Source organism: Pleurodeles waltl, chromosome 6 (assembly GCF_031143425.1).
Source record: "Pleurodeles waltl isolate 20211129_DDA chromosome 6, aPleWal1.hap1.20221129, whole genome shotgun sequence".
Lineage (NCBI taxonomy): Eukaryota > Metazoa > Chordata > Amphibia > Caudata > Salamandridae > Pleurodeles > Pleurodeles waltl.
In genome coordinates, this window is record NC_090445.1 from 148,352,312 (window position 1) to 148,366,348 (window position 14,037).

Genomic DNA, 14,037 nt, shown 5'->3' on the forward strand with positions numbered 1-14,037 from the left:
AAGTACCACAATGCAGTGAGAAAAGGCAAGTGAATGCAGTTACAACAATAAACATCGCTAACTTCACTTCACAACAACAATCTGTAGAGGACAATCACTGGGGCAGCGTGAAAAGATCCCTCACTATGGGCTATTTATTATGCATGCTGTCAAAGTCTATCACTCTGACAATGGCTGCAGATTTCTTCCATGTTCTGAAAATGCACGAAGAGGCTTTAACAAAGAAAGTATTCCCATGCCATAATTTCTACATACAGCGCTTTTCCAACCTGCATTCATTCCTGAGTAAAAAACGTAAAACTTAAAACTGTAAACTTCGTACTTGTATAGCGCACTACTCACCCATTAGGGTCTCAAGGTGCTGTACGCATACCGCTGTGGAACCCCTCCTGGCTTTTCCCTGTGAGGTGCCCACTCCTGGGCAACCTCCAAGGTGAAGCCAGGCATCCCAGCACTCTTGGGGCTGTTGTGGAGATTAAGCAAGCTATTGCCCAGAGTTACAGAGTGGGACCCATGAATTAGATTAGGCACCGATGCGAGAATTATCAGGTCTGAGGAAATTGAGCCCAAGACCCGCCGAGGCGGGAATTGAACCCTGGTCCCGGGCCAGATTTCTGCATCAGGGTCTGCCGCTCTAACCATTGAGCCACACTTCTCCACTAAAGAAATTAAATTCTGCCACTTTGTCTGAGAGCGGATCTTCAACTCCACATATAACTTAATTTTTTAGTAATGTAGTAATTCGGTGCTGTTCTAGTTTTGGTTTTGAAAGAACAAGCACGCATTTGCACATCCTGTCCCAGGAGTAGCTGGCCAATCAGAACCTCAGAATAGTGATTGGCAAAATGGGCTTGTACAACTTTAGATGAGTCAAGCCTGTCTAACTGACACAAAAGCAGAGTGGTTCAGCTGAAAAATCAAAGAAAATGACTAAGGGTCTGATTTAGAGTTTGACGGGCAGGTTACTTCCATCACATCCTGAAGGATAACCTGTCCACCTCATGACAAATGTCATATGATATAGTGAACTTGTAATAAGGTGGACATGATATTGTTATGTTTGTGATGGAGTAACCCATCTGCCTAACTCTAATTAAGGCATATAGATAGGGTAGTCTTTACTTCGGACAGGTGAAAAAGCTGTCTTGTAAAAAGACCTACGTGTGAGAAGAAGGTCTCTGAGAAATGCTGGAGATCAGCCAGACCAAGAACTCAACCAAAGTGAGACATTAGATGGAGCCTGATGGTCTTCCTGCACACCCACTAAGAAGAAAACATGCAGCGATTTAATCTAAATGCTGGCTTGCCACTAATCAAACAAGCACTACATGGCTAGCTGAGAAGAAGGAATGCAAGGGGATCTTCACTCGCTATAGAACTTGTCATAAGCAATGCACAAATGTACATGTTTAAATTGTTAGGTGGCCAGTTGGCTGAGTCTGACCGGTTCCTCTATGCTTGTTCACATAGCTTTGTTCATATTGGAAAAGTCGATGTGCACCATCATGCGATAACATATAACAACAAATTCACATCACTATTAGCAAATTCACCCGTCATGAACTCTCCTTCAACACTGGCTCTAAAGTATGTGGTCAGGCAGGCTCTGAGACCTAGGGGTGAAGTTACTGATATGTCACAGGTGGGGAAGCATGTAGCCAGCAGACAAGAAGACATGAAGTTAGGAACATACAGCCAATCAAAACACAGCACACACAGTAACACACAGCAATCACGCGCCCCTCAGGCCAGACATATGGACACATACTTGCTGGCCCACATTGTGTCCACGCAAGGTCAAGGCCCACCTGCATTTGTTATCAGGACCTTATTTATGACTCCAAGACAACAGCTCACGATCTTTACCCAAAAAGGAATGTTGCAATTGTTTTATGGACCCTGAGAATTGTATAAAACACCACCGGACCAACTTGGTATCCCAAACGTTACCAAAACCATGACGATATATTTAAACAGATGTACTGTCTGCCAATTATACTCACCCAAACCTACTTTGAAGGTTGTGTCATTGGTTATCCCAAGACCAAGGGGCCTTTTCAGAGCCTTACACATTGACTTTGTTCAAAGGATCAATTGATGTGCGATTGATACCTGATTGTAGCAGACTGTCAATACTCTAGGTTGATTGAAGCTGGTCCTTGCATGCACTGCAACACCTAGGCACCAGCAATGTTTCTCGTCAGAGAAGTAATACCCAGGTGGGGGGGCACCAGACATCATCCGTTCAGCCAACAGAAAGCACTTTGTCAACTTCTTGTTTGATCACATCTGCTTCCTCTTAGGAATAAGACATAAACTGACCTTACTGTACCACCCCCAAAGCAACAGCGTTGTTGAGAGCCGCAACAGCCTGTTAAAAAATAAAATGAGCAAAATCTGCACCAGCCTTAATAGGAGGTGGCTCCACTCTCTGTCCCTAGCCTTGTTCGCACTAAGTAACATGCCCAGCAGCAATCACGATCTCACACCACACCAGACTGCAACTGGTAGAATGAGGAGAACACCCATCCCAAAATCATGAACCAAATTAAGCGCAGAAGATAGCTTTCAAGCATTAGGGGACGCATTGCATGTATATCTTTCTGAACTAACCAAAACCACTAAGTTCCTATTCAAACAGGTCAGCCATCGGAACTCCAAGTGCACCACTGCCAAGCTACCATATCGAACACCTCAACCTGGACAAGACGTTTACATCCAAAATTGTGTAGGGAAATGGAAGCAAGCCAAATTTTAAGGGCCCTACCTAGTGATCTTCCCAACAACTACTGCCCTCAAGGTGGAGCGGAAAGACGCATGGGTCTACCTTTCTGACATGCAGCTGAAACCTTCCAAAGCAAACCCCCCACCAAGAACTGCACCACAAACACTGAACTGTCAAAACTAAAAAAATCCAATCACCAGAAGGCAACAGACATCTCCCCTGGAATTCGTCCCAAGACCTGCATATGTTCAAAAAGTTATGTATTTTTGCACATGTGTATATCCTCTGTTTATTATGGGTACTGCAGCATCCATTCATTGCCAAAGAACTGCCCAGTCTAATCGAATCCATCCAGAAAATGTCACCGTACTTGCGTAGGACCTCTTCCATTTCACTCACAATTACACCAAACACAACACCAGCATTCCACATGCACTACACATCACCTTCTTACACAACTCATGGTATCAGCACATGAATGCCGTGGGTTCCAAGACATCAGCCAGCTCATGTTGCATCTGTTCGCTGATACAGCATGCAGAAGACACAGACAGGCTTTACTTGTCCCAAGAGGTAGCCCCTGAAAAAGCAAAATGCCTTCTTCACCTATACCTATGTAGGATTAGGGCCAAGATACAACCCAACTGAGTAGAACCCCATAGGGTTGTAGTGAATTCGATCTGTTACAAGACCATTCCTACAGCACTGTATCTTCCAACCGAGCTTAGTGATATTGAAACTGAGCTAGTCAGGCTGAGCAGGAAGGACAGCATAGGGTAGGATACTGTTTGGTCCCGAGACAAACCACCAAACCAATGTAGAAACACATCTGCTCCTGTTTTCATCTGTGGTCCCAGGGTGGCCCTTAGCACATCTGGGCCTGTCTTAGTTAACAATAAGTGGACCCCTGACATGCAGTGTCAGTGTAGGGCCATCCACCTTGATGATACCAAGGGAAATGTGTCTCATAGGGGAGAGGTGAATAACAGCATAGATATCCCAAGTCAGCAATCCGAGCTAGTGAGATAGAAGGGAAGGGGCAACCCCTAATTGTATGGAAACTCATGCTGTATTCCTAGTGTTTCAGAGGCAAAGGAACAATGCTCCTGGGTACAACTGAAAACTGTGGCACAATCTTGCAAATTCCAGATGTACAATGGGGCACCTCAAGCTGATGGACACTTATTAGCAATGTGGCAAGTGTGCCTACACTCAGCTCAACCCTGGATGGCATGGCCTGTGCTCCATCATCACCATACACATCCCAACCTCATTCCTGGAGAAGATCCATCAGAGTTGTACCAACACCTGATAAGGAAGAAGAAGACTCTGTTTAGCAGGCTCGAGAAAAGAGAACTCCTGATTATTTTGGCTGGGCTAAGTACAAGAACATTCCAGAAGTATTCAGACTGTTCTCTGATGCAGAAGTATCAGCAAGAGGGTCCATATCCTTATTCACAGTGCAGACAAAAGTGTACTCCCACTGGTCACAAATAACCAGGTGGGACATGCTCAAGATGAAGAACAGCACTGAGCTCAGCCTTAATTCAATCAAGGAAGAACTGAGGGCCATCTGCCTCATGGTGATGCAACATCTGTATGTGTTGGACATAATGACCGCAATGGAGGGAGGGGTGTGTACGAAGATCAGTGCATCCTACTGCACGTTTATACCAGGCAATCACATGAACAATGGGACTCTTGCCATCCAAGCACTGCACCTTTTACAAAGAGACATGCGTGAGAAGGGAGGTGCCCCTGAGCAGTTGTTCATAAACTAGTTCTCCTGGTTCCCCAAGTGGCTGACTAGTCTGCGCACATCACTGTTGCCCATTTTCATATTGTTATTGTTCGTGTGTGGTTTCTTGCAAGTGGGGGGTTTCCTTTTGTAAAAATGCAGTCCTCAAATTGTGTAGAATGCAAGTAACTAGGGAAGTAGCAGCAAGCAAAACTGAAGCCCCCAATAATGTGACTGTCATGAAGTATGGGTTAGATGGTGTAGTTGAAAATTCAACTAGAGGGGGGGAATGTTAATATTGGAAAAGTTGTGGTTGATGGGCACGTACCTGCTGGCGCACAATGTGTCTACGCAAGGTCGAGGCCCACCTGCATTTGTCATCAGGACCTTATTTATTACTCCAAGACAACGGTTCACATTCTTTACCCAAAAAGGATTGTTGTAAATGTTTTATGGTACCCAGAGAAATGTATAAACCACCATGAAGCTCAATTGTGCCTTGAGACAGTCCTCGGACCCCGTTTCTGTAACTGTTCTCCTGGCCGTAATATTTAATTAAACGAACTGTTCCTGCTTTGGCAAACGCCTCGTCTTTTGCTTTTTCAAGGTAAAGTCACATTTGAGCAACAGCTCCTAGTTTTTATTACCGCTTCTTAACTTTTTACATTTACAATTTCAACCCCATATTTCACATTCACTGCATATACATTCCTGTGATTTCATAATAGAGAGAGGGAGAAAGAGTGAAAGAGAGAAACAGGAAAACAAATTCTACATTCAATGTTTAGTAGAAAAAGGCTACACATCTAGATGGGGAAAGCAGGGGAGAGAAGGTACCCCAAAAGCTTGAGATGGATTACTGTGTGGTTGCAAATTCTCCATCTCTCCTGCCTAATCTTTCTTGCAGTTGTATAATTTTGTCCATGCTTTCATGGGAGCGTGTTTATGTGGGCCCATGTTATTTTTTTTAATTGGCTGTTTATAATTTCTCTTCATATGTTAAACTGATACTCCGCTTAGTAGGCAAGGGTTGCTTTAGGACATAAATACTTGGTACAGGGGGTATGCTTGTGGTTAATGGTGAATGGCTTCCATACTTGAATATACTGTATGACCATAGGCAAATCACTCAATCCCTGTGTGCCCCAATTCTCTCATCTGCCAAATACAGGACCGATTCTATTTTGTATTTTATCTACATATGTGTATCTTTGTAGCTCCAAATATGTCTCATTCCAGCTACTTCCATGTACACTGGTGCACATGAAGGATGAATGCAAAATTTTAACAAGTACTGGCAAAGCCAATCAGCCTCACTTTTCTTAAACATGCAGTGGCAAAGATAAAAGGTTTGGTGTTTTGTTAGAGGAAGTGCTTGGTAATAGTTGGGTAACTTTGGGTGTTGCTTCTAACTGTCCTAGCAGGAAAATCCATAATGAAGCAACCTCTTGGTAAGCTGTGAGTAGGGCCCCTTTATTGAAAAAAATAGCAGTCAGTCTGCACCTTCAAAGAAGGCTGTTATTAAAGGGAGCTAGAAGATTATAATTCATTGAAAAGCCATAAACAGCAAAATATGGCATTAGATACTTTTGTCAAAGGGCCAGTATTTTCGATGCAGCTGTAAGAAACCTTGTGTGTGCACATCTTTACCTTGTGAATAAAAAACTGTAAAAGAAACAATAAGAAAGCAAAATATTAAAAAGTAACATGTAAAGGTGTTTAGTGAAAAGAGTGTGCCTGCCATATTTAAGACCGAAGGTTTGTCATGCAGGGCATTTTGTCACATATGCTACCATTTGTTCGCTAAGGTTTGAATCGGGCCCAATACTTAAAATACGCTTAGTTTCAATGCGATACACATCTAAACCAGCAGGTGTCACTATTGCTTAATTTTCGGCTGCCTACAGCTGAACATAAACAGGCCTCGCTTAAAGTACTTCGATACTTTGCCACAACAGCGGCGCGGGTGTCCAGCACTTCGGTTACTTGCTCGCCCTTAAGTGGTGGCGGCTGACGGGGGCTTCTGCACGCCCCCGCGGCCCTCCACCATCACATGATTAGCTTATTTTTCTACCTGCGGCCCTAATTTAGATCCGTGGCCTTCAGCTGTCGGAGCTGTGTAGAGCATTGAGATCCATCCTTGTTCTAATCCCGGAGGTGTTACCCAGCCTTTCATCCTCTCAGTGTCAACAAAACGTTTTAAAGCATATGTAAGGAAGATTATGCATTACAGTCCTGCAGTACGAGCCTTGCTGTAACATTTTTGCCCCACTAGTATTTAGCGACCCCCCAAAACACTTTTAGGGGAATCGAAAATCCCCCACCCTCTTTTCCTTTGGGAGGGTGCGTGTCTCTTCTTCACCATGGAGACTGTGACCACGCTGGAGGCGCAGGACTGAAGTCCACCCTCTCTACCACAGAAAGATATGGTACCGCTCGCGCGGGCTTCCTGGAGCCTTATCAGAGCAGGAAGTTTACCTTGTATCGTCGTCTGCTGGGGACGCTGCTGCCTTGGGAACAAAAGGCACCGATAAACCAGGAACTAATCCCTGTGCAAACGCTGCACCCGACAGGTACCAAAGAGTGGGATAGGGGGTGGTAAGAGCTGCTGCAGCACAATCTCCACCTGCTGTGGTAATGTTAATGCATATCGATGCATCGATCTTACAGATCGATAAAGGCGAGAAGGCCAGCCTGCTCTGCCCATACAGTTGGTGTCACGGAGATGCATCTGGGCTCAGCAGCTTCCACCCACAAAGAATGGACAGGGGCCCAGATCCCCTCTGACACTACTATTGCACCAACCCTAGCTACTCGGATTCTATGTTGAGCACAGTAAGGAATATGCTCCAATTCTCTACTGAGAAATACTGGGGCACAAATCAGCATTGCTCCAACTCTCCATTGACACCAGTGGAACACAGCGAAGACCCTGCAACAGCTCTCCATTGACACCAGTGGAGCACAGCGAAGACCCTGCAACAGCTCTCTTGACACCAGTGGAGCACAGCGAAGTCCCTGCATCAGCTCTCCATTGACACCAGAGGAGCACAGCGAAGAACCTGCAACAGCTCTCCATTGACACCAGTGGAGCACGGCGAAGACCCTGCAACAGCTCTCCATTGACACCAGTGAAGCACAGCGAAGAACCTGCAACAACTCTCCACTGACACCAGTGGAGCACAGCGAAGTCCCTGCATCAGCTCTCCATTGACACCAGAGGAGCACAGCGAAGACCCTGCAACAGCTCTCCATTGACACCAGTGGAGCACGGCGAAGAACCTGCAACAGCTCTCCATTGACACCAGTGGAGCACAGCGAAGACCCTGCAACAGCTCTCCATTGACACCAGTGGAGCATTGCGAAGACCCTGCAACAGCTCTCCATTGACACCAGTGGAGCACAGCGAAGACCCTGCAACAGCTACCCATTGACACCAGTGAAGCACAGCGAAGACCCTGCAACAGCTCTCCATTGACACCAGTGGAGCACAGCGAAGAACCTGCAACAACTCTCCATTGACACCAGTGGAGCACAGCGACGAACCTGCAACAACTCTCCAGTAACACAAGTGAAGCAAGATGAAGAACCTGCAACAACTCTCCATTAACACAAGTGGAACACATTGAAGAACCTGCAACAGCTCTCCATTGACACCAGTGGAACATAGTGAAGAACCTGCATCAACTCTCCACTAACACAAGTGGAACACATTGAAGAACCTGCAACAACTCTCCGTCGCCACCAGTGGAACACAGCAAAGAACCTGCAACAGCTCTCCAGCAACACAAGTGCAGCAAGGTGAAGAACCTGCAACAACTCTCCATTAACACGAGTGGAACACAGCGAAGAACCTGCAACAACTCTCCAGTAACACAAATGGAACACAGTGAAGAACCTGCCACAACTCTCCATTGGCACCAGTGAAGCACAGCGAAGAACCTGCAACAACTCTCCATTGACACCAGTGGAGCACAGCGAAGACCCTGCAACAGCTACCCATTGACACCAGTGAAGCACAGCGAAGACCCTGCAACAGCTCCCTATTGACACCAGTGGAGCACGGCGAAGGTCCTGCAACAACTCTCCATTGAAACCAGTGGAGCACAGCGAAGAACCTGCAACAACTCTCCATTGACACCAGTGGAGCACAGCGAAGACCCTGCAACAAGTCTCCATCGACACCAGTGGAGCACGGCGAAGACCCTGCAACAGCTCTCCACTGACACCAGTGGAGCACGGCGAAGACCCTGCAATAGCTCCCTATTGACACAAGTGGAGCACGGCGAAGACCCTGCAACAGCTCTCCATTGACACCAGTGGAGCACAGCGAAGAACCTGCAACAACTCTCCATTGACACCAGTGGAGCACAGCGAAGAACCTGCAACAACTCTCCAGTAACACAAGTGAAGCAAGATGAAGAACCTGCAACAACTCTCCATTAACACAAGTGGAACACATTGAAGAACCTGCAACAGCTCTCCATTGACACCAGTGGAACATAGTGAAGAACCTGCATCAACTCTCCACTAACACAAGTGGAACACATTGAAGAACCTGCAACAACTCTCCGTCGCCACCAGTGGAACACAGCAAAGAACCTGCAACAGCTCTCCAGCAACACAATTGCAGCAAGGTGAAGAACCTGCAACAACTCTCCATTAACACGAGTGGAACACAGCGAAGAACCTGCAACAACTCTCCAGTAACACAAGTGGAACACAGTGAAGAACCTGCCACAACTCTCCATTGGCACCAGTGGAGCACAGCAAAAAGACCCTGTAACAACTCTCCACTGACACCAGTAAAACACAGTGTTGAACCTGCAACAACTCTCCAGTAACACAAGTGGAACACAGTGAAGAACCTGCAACAACTCTCCATTAACACAAGTGGAATGCAGTCAAGAACCTGCAGAGACTCTCCATTAACTACAGTGGAACATACTCAAGAACCTACAAAAACTCCCAACTAACACCACTGGAACACAGTGAAGAACCTGCAACAACTCTCCATTGACACGAGTGAAGCACAGCGAAGAACCTGCAACAACTCTCCACTGACACCAGTGGAGCACAGCGAAGTCCCTGCATCAGCTCTCCATTGACACCAGAGGAGCACAGCGAAGACCCTGCAACAGCTCTCCATTGACACCAGTGGAGCACGGCGAAGACCCTGCAACAGCTCTCCATTGACACCAGTGAAGCACAGCGAAGAACCTGCAACAACTCTCCACTGACACCAGTGGAGCACAGCGAAGTCCCTGCATCAGCTCTCCATTGACACCAGAGGAGCACAGCGAAGACCCTGCAACAGCTCTCCATTGACACCAGTGGAGCACGGCGAAGAACCTGCAACAGCTCTCCATTGACACCAGTGGAGCACAGCGAAGACCCTGCAACAGCTCTCCATTGACACCAGTGGAGCATTGCGAAGACCCTGCAACAGCTCTCCATTGACACCAGTGGAGCACAGCGAAGACCCTGCAACAGCTACCCATTGACACCAGTGAAGCACAGCGAAGACCCTGCAACAGCTCTCCATTGACACCAGTGGAGCACAGCGAAGAACCTGCAACAACTCTCCATTGACACCAGTGGAGCACAGCGACGAACCTGCAACAACTCTCCAGTAACACAAGTGAAGCAAGATGAAGAACCTGCAACAACTCTCCATTAACACAAGTGGAACACATTGAAGAACCTGCAACAGCTCTCCATTGACACCAGTGGAACATAGTGAAGAACCTGCATCAACTCTCCACTAACACAAGTGGAACACATTGAAGAACCTGCAACAACTCTCCGTCGCCACCAGTGGAACACAGCAAAGAACCTGCAACAGCTCTCCAGCAACACAAGTGCAGCAAGGTGAAGAACCTGCAACAACTCTCCATTAACACGAGTGGAACACAGCGAAGAACCTGCAACAACTCTCCAGTAACACAAATGGAACACAGTGAAGAACCTGCCACAACTCTCCATTGGCACCAGTGAAGCACAGCGAAGAACCTGCAACAACTCTCCATTGACACCAGTGGAGCACAGCGAAGACCCTGCAACAGCTACCCATTGACACCAGTGAAGCACAGCGAAGACCCTGCAACAGCTCCCTATTGACACCAGTGGAGCACGGCGAAGGTCCTGCAACAACTCTCCATTGAAACCAGTGGAGCACAGCGAAGAACCTGCAACAACTCTCCATTGACACCAGTGGAGCACAGCGAAGACCCTGCAACAAGTCTCCATCGACACCAGTGGAGCACGGCGAAGACCCTGCAACAGCTCTCCACTGACACCAGTGGAGCACGGCGAAGACCCTGCAATAGCTCCCTATTGACACAAGTGGAGCACGGCGAAGACCCTGCAACAGCTCTCCATTGACACCAGTGGAGCACAGCGAAGAACCTGCAACAACTCTCCATTGACACCAGTGGAGCACAGCGAAGAACCTGCAACAACTCTCCAGTAACACAAGTGAAGCAAGATGAAGAACCTGCAACAACTCTCCATTAACACAAGTGGAACACATTGAAGAACCTGCAACAGCTCTCCATTGACACCAGTGGAACATAGTGAAGAACCTGCATCAACTCTCCACTAACACAAGTGGAACACATTGAAGAACCTGCAACAACTCTCCGTCGCCACCAGTGGAACACAGCAAAGAACCTGCAACAGCTCTCCAGCAACACAATTGCAGCAAGGTGAAGAACCTGCAACAACTCTCCATTAACACGAGTGGAACACAGCGAAGAACCTGCAACAACTCTCCAGTAACACAAGTGGAACACAGTGAAGAACCTGCCACAACTCTCCATTGGCACCAGTGGAGCACAGCAAAAAGACCCTGTAACAACTCTCCACTGACACCAGTAAAACACAGTGTTGAACCTGCAACAACTCTCCAGTAACACAAGTGGAACACAGTGAAGAACCTGCAACAACTCTCCATTAACACAAGTGGAATGCAGTCAAGAACCTGCAGAGACTCTCCATTAACTACAGTGGAACATACTCAAGAACCTACAAAAACTCCCAACTAACACCACTGGAACACAGTGAAGAACCTGCAACAACTCTCCATTGACACGAGTGGAACATAGTGAAGAATTTACAAAACTCTCCATTGACACCAGTGGAACACAGTGAAGAACCTACAATAACTCTCCAATAACACCAGTGGAACATAATAAAGACCCTGCAACAACTCTCCTTTAACACCAGTGGAGCACAGCGAAGAACCTGCAACAACTCTCGATTGACACCAGTAGAGCACAGCGAAGACCCTCCAACAGCTCTCCATTGACAACAGTGGAACATAGTGAAGAACCTGCAACAACTCTTGATTGACACCAGTGGAGCACAGCGAAGAACCTGCAACAACGCTTAACTGGCGCACCCAAGCACATCGTGCAGCTGGCTTCAGTAGTCTGCTCACCTTGTGATTCACAGGCTGACTATCCACATGGCCTGTATCAAGGAGCTCCCCGCTTCTTATGATGGAAAACACAAAAGATCCAAACAGTGCAGCAAGACTGTTACTGCACCCCCATTCATGGGAACACACGCCACCTGTGCTTCATGCAGTGCACTGTCTGCTGATGGCCAGACGCTTTGCCTTTTAGGCATAATGCATCACTCACAGAACCCTCCAATACAAGGTCCACAGTACTGGCAGGCTTCATCCCACAGACACATCAAGAACACAACATTACGTTGAAGATGAGCACCTCTTCTAATCATTCCTTCCTACAAGAAAAGGGCAATTGGGGGAACAGCATTGTTAGTGCAGGGGGCAAGGCTGTGAAACTCCTTGCCAGCAAATATACAAAGCATAAGGCAGTAAAAACTCGACTTTTTTCTGAAATAAGGATACAGAACCAACGCAGCGAATTTTAAAGTCGGAACCAAACACTCAGCTAAAGAAGGCTCCAAGGCAGCCAGAGGAAACAAGCCGGTTCCAGGAAAAGCCTCAGCGGCTGCCATAACAGAACACAACCAGGGCCACCATAATCAGTGCAGACTTTGGACTAGGCTTCTGTTTTTTTGTATGGTTATTAGTGTAGGACATTAAAACAGGTGCAAATGTTACAACTCCACATTTACGTGTGATGAGTAGGGGTTGCCAAACTGCCTCACACCTTCCAACTCCGCCTAAATGTTTTTTTGAACTACATGTAGCTATGCAAAGTAGATAGCTATCTGTAGGTAAACCAAAAAATGAGATCCCACTGTGGGAGGGGTACATTGCCACTTAGTAGCTATCCACCCGTCTCTGGTAAGAGCCTAACCATTGTCTCCACCTGTGCACACATACGCCCAACCCACCCAAAGATGTGTACCCAACACGATCCACCCACATGAAGCCTAGCCCGACATGCCTCCCCAGCAAGTTCGTTTTCTGGCTTGGCCTCGCCCTGCTTTAATGCTCGCTCACACGTACCCATTGAGACATTGTCCAAAATCCCATGCCCAGTGCCTGGATACCTTCACGGGTGACAAGAAGCGCTCTACAAATCTACTGTTTGATTGAGGCCTAATGCTATCCCAGCTCCAACTTGTGTTCCATGGGAAGGTGAAGGCTACCCACTAGGATGTGTATCTGCTTAATGACATCCTGATTCCTGAAAGAGAGCAATCTGGATGTGGAGGTAGGTGTCTTGCTTCTTGTCCACCATTTCGCATTCCGGAATGTCATTATGCTGGAAATTTAGACAGGCCGGCTGCACCCTCCTAAGGAACACGAGTAGGGGCCAAGAAGGGTAGCCAGGACTGTTTTTGCTAAGCAATGAACAAAGACTATTTCACCCTTGAACTCAAAAATATACATTGGTATGGAAAATTGGCAAACACCAGCTAAAACGTGTAGGGTGGAATTTAAATATTTCCACAATTGCCTATGCATCATTAAAACCGCACACACTCCTAATGCTAAGCACAATGGAGAGCACACCACAATGCCACTGCTCTCTCCATTTAGAACTGTCACATAGAAATTTGCCTGGAAATGAGAAAGCCAACCAACTGATACTTTACTGAAATGCTTTACAATACCTCCGACCACACACCGACTAAAGCCCATAACCCACCAACCTTTCAACTCACAAACGCAATGATGGTAAACAACAGAATCACAAGTACACTACTGATGCTACTGATCATAAAACTAACCAGTCTCTGGACTATGTCAGAATCCTCAAAATCAGGACAAGAAGTCCCTTGACCCCGATGGTAGGCCAGACCAATGGTAGAATGCACACTATGCAAATAAGTTTAACATAACACAATATATGCTATACAATAATTCTTCTGAAACTAAATAAGTTCTCCAACATAGTTCAACATGTGCATTAGCCAACCATGATCATCCAAGCACACTCAAACTAAGCTCCAGAAATAATGGCAGATGTCGGTACCTCATGTTCTCCCATCAATAAAACCCTCACGTTTGGCACTAGGATACTCTTTACTCTTCATCAACCTGTACTCACATCTCCCCACCGACTTCATCCAGGCTGGTGCTTAGCACTGTTTCTAAAGTGGGGAGATCAGAGGATTTTCACAGGAGAGC

At 46.7% G+C, this 14,037-nt stretch overlaps 1 protein-coding gene across 3 annotated transcripts in view; it reads right to left on the reverse strand.

Annotated features, from left to right (window-relative positions):
• Positions 1-14,037, reverse strand: part of HAP1 (huntingtin associated protein 1) — a 137,656-nt gene that overhangs the window by 87,206 nt on the left and 36,413 nt on the right. The gene's annotated exons all lie outside the window — the stretch shown is intronic.